This window comes from Stegostoma tigrinum, chromosome 17 (genome assembly GCF_030684315.1).
Source record: "Stegostoma tigrinum isolate sSteTig4 chromosome 17, sSteTig4.hap1, whole genome shotgun sequence".
Taxonomy (NCBI): domain Eukaryota; kingdom Metazoa; phylum Chordata; class Chondrichthyes; order Orectolobiformes; family Stegostomatidae; genus Stegostoma; species Stegostoma tigrinum.
In genome coordinates, this window is record NC_081370.1 from 35,032,966 (window position 1) to 35,038,965 (window position 6,000).

Below are 6,000 nucleotides of genomic sequence, written 5' to 3' on the forward strand. Positions count from 1 at the left end.
CTGCCTTAACCTTAAAGACATTTAAATACTCAGCTTCTTTTTCTTAAAAGGTGGAGGAAACAAAGACGCATAGTCGTTCTTGTTCACTCTGCTTCCCTCTCACTCAAACAGCCACAACTGGTTGACTTTTCTCTTCAGATTTTGAAATCTCCCTTTCACCTGGCCCATCCCTAACTCTCTTAGTTTAAAGCCATACCCACAGCCCTAGCTATGTAATTAACCAAGACACTGATCCGAAAGAGTGTTGGCTTTTACTTGAGCCTGGCATCAAAGAGCCTTAATTAAATCGAAGTGTAAGTGAAGTATACATATTCTGGAGAAAATTCCAGTCATATCTGGCACAAAGGAAGGCAACACTGGGTGTTGGAACTCAATTAGCTCGGCCCGAGAACATCACTGATATAGGCCCAACCATCTAGATGTCTGTCCAGTGGCATACCACAGAGTTCAGTGAAGGGCCATAGAGCCCATAGAGCTGTGCAGCATGGAAAAACCCTTCAGTCTCACACATCCATGCTGACCAGATATCCTAAATTAATGTAGCCCCATTGCCAGCATTTGATCCATATCCCTCTAAACCCTTCCTATTCATATACCCATCCAGAAGCTTTTTAAGTATTGTAATTATACCAGCCTCCACCACTTCCCCTGGCAGCTCATTCCATACATGCACCACCCTCTGTGTGAAAACATTGCACCTTAGATTCCTTTTAAATCTTTCCCCTCTCACCTTAAACCTATGCCCTCTAATTTTGGGCTCCTCTACCCAGGGGAAGAGATGTGCCCCTCATGATTTTATGAACCTGTAAAGGTCATTCCTTAGCCTCTGACACTCCAGGGAAAATAGCGTCAGCCTATTCAGTCTCTCCCTATAACTCAACCCCTCCTAGCCTGACAACGTCCTTGTAATAGATGTTAGTGTGTTTGCTGAGCTGGGAGGTTTGATAGCAGACGTTTTGTCACCTTACTAGGTGACATCCTCAGTCCTGTGGAGCCTCCTGTGAAGCGCTGTTGTCTTGAGCCGGTTCAAATTTATACGCTACGGTTTTTGCTGCTTCTGGTAGGTGCTGGTTCTGGCTGTGTGTTGTAATTGTTAGTATATCAGGTCTAATTCAATGTGTTTGTTGATGGAGTGCACGGATAAATGCCAAGCCTCCAAAAATTCCCTGGCTGTCCCCTGTTTGGATCGTGGTGTTATCCCAGCTGAAAGGATGGTTTTTCTCATCTATGAGTATTGAAACCAAGGACATGTGGTTGTGCCATTTAGTTGCGAGCTGGTGTTTGTGGATGCAGGTTGCTGGTTGCCTGCCATGTAGTGTTTTGTGCAGTTTCTGCATGGTATCTTCTAAACCATATTTGTCCTGTCCATGGTATCTTGTGGATCTTTAACCCTGGTCAGTGGTTGTCTTACTGTGGCTGCCAGTTTGTGTGCACTCATGATTCCTAGTGATCTGAGCAGTCTGGTTGTCAGTTCTGAGGTGTTGTTTATATATGGTATAGTGGCTATTGTTTGGGGTTTTGGTGTGTCCTGGTTGTGTTGTCTGTTGGCTCGGGATCTGTGGATGAAGTTGCGAGGGTATCCTTTCCTGGTGAAGACCTTGTAGAGATGTTCTTCTTCTTCCTTCTGCAGATCGGATATGCTGCAATGGGCAGCGGCCCTTTTGAACAAGGACCCAACACAGCTCTTCTTCTGTGAGTTGGACTGGTTGTGTTGTGATATTTTAAGACCTGGTCAGCATGTGTGAATTTCCTGTATACTTTAGTAGTGAAGTCACCATTCTGTTTTCTTTCCACCATCACGTTCAGGAATGTGAGTTTGTTGTTGTTTTCCTCTTTTCTGTGAGTATGGTGTTGAAGAGTGGATGGGAGTTCTCAATTTCTGTACTTTTCATAATTACAAAAGTGTCATCCATGTACCTGCTCCAGAGCTTGGGTTGGATCTGTGGGAGGCTGTTTGTTCTTTGCATGACTGCTTCAACTATCAATCCGGAGATGGGTGAGCCCATGGGAGTCTCATTGATCTGCTCATATAGCTTGCTGTTGAATGTAAACTGTGTTGTTAGGCAGAAGTCCAGAAGTCTCAGTATACGGAGACTGCACAAAACACTACATGGGACAAACAGGCAGGCAACAAGTAACCTGCATCTACAAACACCAGCTAGCAGCTAAATGACACAGCCAGATGTCCTTGGTTTCAATACTCATAGACGAGAAAAACCACAATTTCAGCTGGGACAACACCGTGATCCAAACGGAGGACAGCCAGGGAATTTTTGGAGGCTTGGCATTTATCCGTGCACTCCATCAACAAACACATTGAATTAGACCCAATACAGCAACCATTACAACACACAGCTGGAACCAGCACCTACCAGAAGCAGCAAAAACCGTAGCGTATAAATTTGAACCGGCATAAGACAACAGCGCTTCACAGGAGGCTCCACAGGACTGAGGGTGTCACCTAGTAAGGTAACAAAACGTCTGCTATCAAACCTCCCAGCTCAGCAAACACACCAACATCTACAACCAGCACCCGAGCTACAAATCTTCACCCAAACGCTGAACGTCCTTTTAAATCTTTTCTGAACCCTTTCAAGTTTCACAACATCCTTCCTGTAGCAGGGAGGCCAGAATTGCATGCAGTATTCTAAAAGTAGCCTAACTACTGTCCATAAAGCCTCAACGTGACCTTCCAACTCCTATACTCAATGCACTGACCAATTAAAGCAATCATACCAGATGCCTTCTTCACTATCCTATCTACCTGCGACTCCATTTTCAAGGAACTATGAACCTACACTCCAAAGAATCTTTGTTCAGCAATATTTTCCAGGACCTTACCATTAAGTGTATAAGTCTTGCCCTGATTTGCCTTACCAAAATGCAACACCTCACATTTATCTAAATTAAACTCCATCTGCCACCCCTCGGCCCATTAGCCGACCTGATCAAGGTCGCGTTGTACTCTGAGGCAACCTTCTTGGCTGACCCCTACACTGCCAATTTTGGTGTCATTTGCAAACTTACTAACCGTACCTCCTATGTTCACATCCAAATCATTTATATGGATGATGAAAAGCAGTGGACTCAGCAGTGATCCTTGTGGCACATGATTGGTCACAGACCTCCAGTCTAAAAAGCAACCCTCCACCACTGCTCTCTGTCTTCTACCTTCGAACCTGTTCTATATCCAAATGGCTAGTTCTTCTTGAATTCCATGTGATCTAATCTTGTTAACTAGTCTACCATGTGGAACATTGTTGAACGCCTTACTGAAAGTCCATATAGATCATGTCTACCACTCTGCCCTCATCAATCCTGTTCATTACTTCTTCAAAAAACTCAATTAGGTTAGTTAGACAGGACTCCCCACACACAGAGCCATATTCTTAATCAGTCTTTCCTTTCCAAATACATGTAAATCTTATCCCTCAGGATCCCCTCCAACAATTTGCCCACCATTGATGTCAGGCTGTCTGCTCTATAGTTCGCTGACTTTTCCTCACCTTTGTTGTTTGTTGTATACATTAATGATCTAGACATGAACGTAGGAGATACGATCAGTAAAGTTTGCAAGTAACTCAAAAATTAGTGATGTGTTAAATGGTGAGGAATTAAGCCTTAGAGTATGGGATGACATAGACAGACTGGTTAGATGGGCTGAGCAGTTCCAAATGGAATTTAATCTTGAAAAGTGTGGAGTGATGCATTAAGGAGGTCTAACAAAGCAAGGGAGTACAAGTTGAATGGTAGGATCCAAGGAAGTACAAAGAACTAAAGGGACCTTGGTATGCATGGTCAAATGGGATGCTTGCCTTTGTTAGTCAAGGCAGTGAATACAAAAGTGGAAAGTTACGATGGAGCTGCATGTAGCATTAGCTGGATCTCAGCCAGAGAATGAGCGTGGTTCTGGTTGCCACACTGCTGGAGGGGTGTGATTACATTGGAAAAAGTGCAGAGGAGATTCACCAGGATGTTATCTGGGCTGGGGTGATTCTGCTATGAAGACTGGTTAGATAGGCTAGGGTTGGTTTCCTTCGAAGAGTGAAGGCTGTGTGGGGAGCTGCCTGATTTGTACAAAATTTTACAAAGGGAGAAATATTTCCCCTTAGTAGAGGGATCAATAACTGGGGTGGGGTCAGTTATAAGGTGAGGAGCAGGAAGCTTACAGGAGCATTAAGGAACACTCTTTTCAGCCAGAGACTAGTTAGTATCTGGAAGCTACTGTTCAAATGAGTGAGAGACTTGGGAACCATCATGATATTTGAGAAGTATTTAGATGAATAATTGTAATGCATACAATTACAAAGCTATGGGCCAAGTGCTGGAAAATGGGATTAGAATAGATAAATGCTTGATGACTGTGTGGACATGATTGGCCAAAGGGCAGCTTTCCATGCTGTAAAACCTCTGTGACTCTATGGCACTATCTTCACCTTCCTTCTATTACATGGTCAGAATTAGGTAAGGGGTCCAATTCAGTTTTTCTTCTTTGGTCGTTACACAATGGATCTCTCTGTCAACTGTTCCAGTTCATTGGTTGTCTCATTGTATTTATCGATTGCTAGTTTCCACAGTGAAAATCTGAAACGATCTCCTCCAAAGACAGACACAAGATATGACAAATTGAGTATACCTTGGCCGTCCAGCACTTGCCCCAGAGTGGAGAAGCTACACCATGTTCTTCACAGCCTTCAACATGTCATTGATGATGATGAGCATCTCGTCAAGATCATACCTATGCCTCCCCTTTTCGCCTTCAAACAACCTCTAAACCTTAAACAAGCCATTATATGCAGCAAACTACCCAGCCTTCAGGACATCATCGACCGCAACACCACACAGTCCTGCCATGGCAACCTCAGCATTACATGACTGATCGTCAACATGGACACTACCATCACACATGGGACACCACCCACCACGGACATGGAACCAGGCAGATGCTATAACAGCGGATGAATAGACACCGCACAACAATCGCCAGACAGCAATGGTCCCTTCCAGTCGGGGAACACTTCAGCAAACAAGGACATTCAGCCTCCAATCTTCAGGTAAGCCTCCTCCAACATGGCTTTCAAGATACACAACAACACAGAATTGCTGAGCAGAAACTGATAGCCAAATTCCATACCCATGAACTTGGCCTTAACCGTAATCTTGGGTTCATGTTGCGCTACATGTGACCCCACCTACACTGTTCTGTATCCGTAAAACCTTCCTTACCGTCCTGTTTTGACACCATCACCTTGATAAATTGTTATGATCTCTCTACCTTAATTAGTTTGTAAAGTTTTGAATTACTTATTACTTTGGTTAGACCTTCAGCATGTGACTCTTATACCTATCATGTTATTCCGGACATTTAGTTTGTCTCCAGCACCACCTTATTTTTAACTTTTTGTAATTATGTCTCTGCCTCATTTAATCACATTATAAGCCATCCCTTTGTTTGTTATTCCAGCTGTTAAAGCTTTACTCACACTGTCTGACACTTTTGATCACCTGCAGAGATTTATTATTCGACACTCCACTCACACCATTTGTATGATCTTTTGATCATTCTGCTCTTGATCTACCTGATGATGGGGCTATGCTCTGAAAACTTTGATTTCAAATAAACCTGTTGGACTATAACATGATTTCTGACCTTGTCCATCCCAGTCTAACGCCAGCACCTCCACATCATAATCAAAATTAGGAATGTTCACTGATTGTTTGACAGTATTCAATTCCATATGCAACTCCTTAGATATCTGAGCAGCCTGTGCTCAAAAGCAGCAAGCCCTGGACAACAATAATCAGGCCAGTTCTGCAGAACAGCCTTATCGGACTAAACACATTCATTCTGTTACTCTCTCCACATAAGCTGCCAGAATTGCCGAGTTTCTTCAGCGTTTTGTGTTTTTGTTTCAGACAATGAGGCTTAGTTTGACTTGTGGCACATAACATTTGTACCACGGAAGGGACAGGCAATTACCTTGTCTAAGAAGGGAGAAT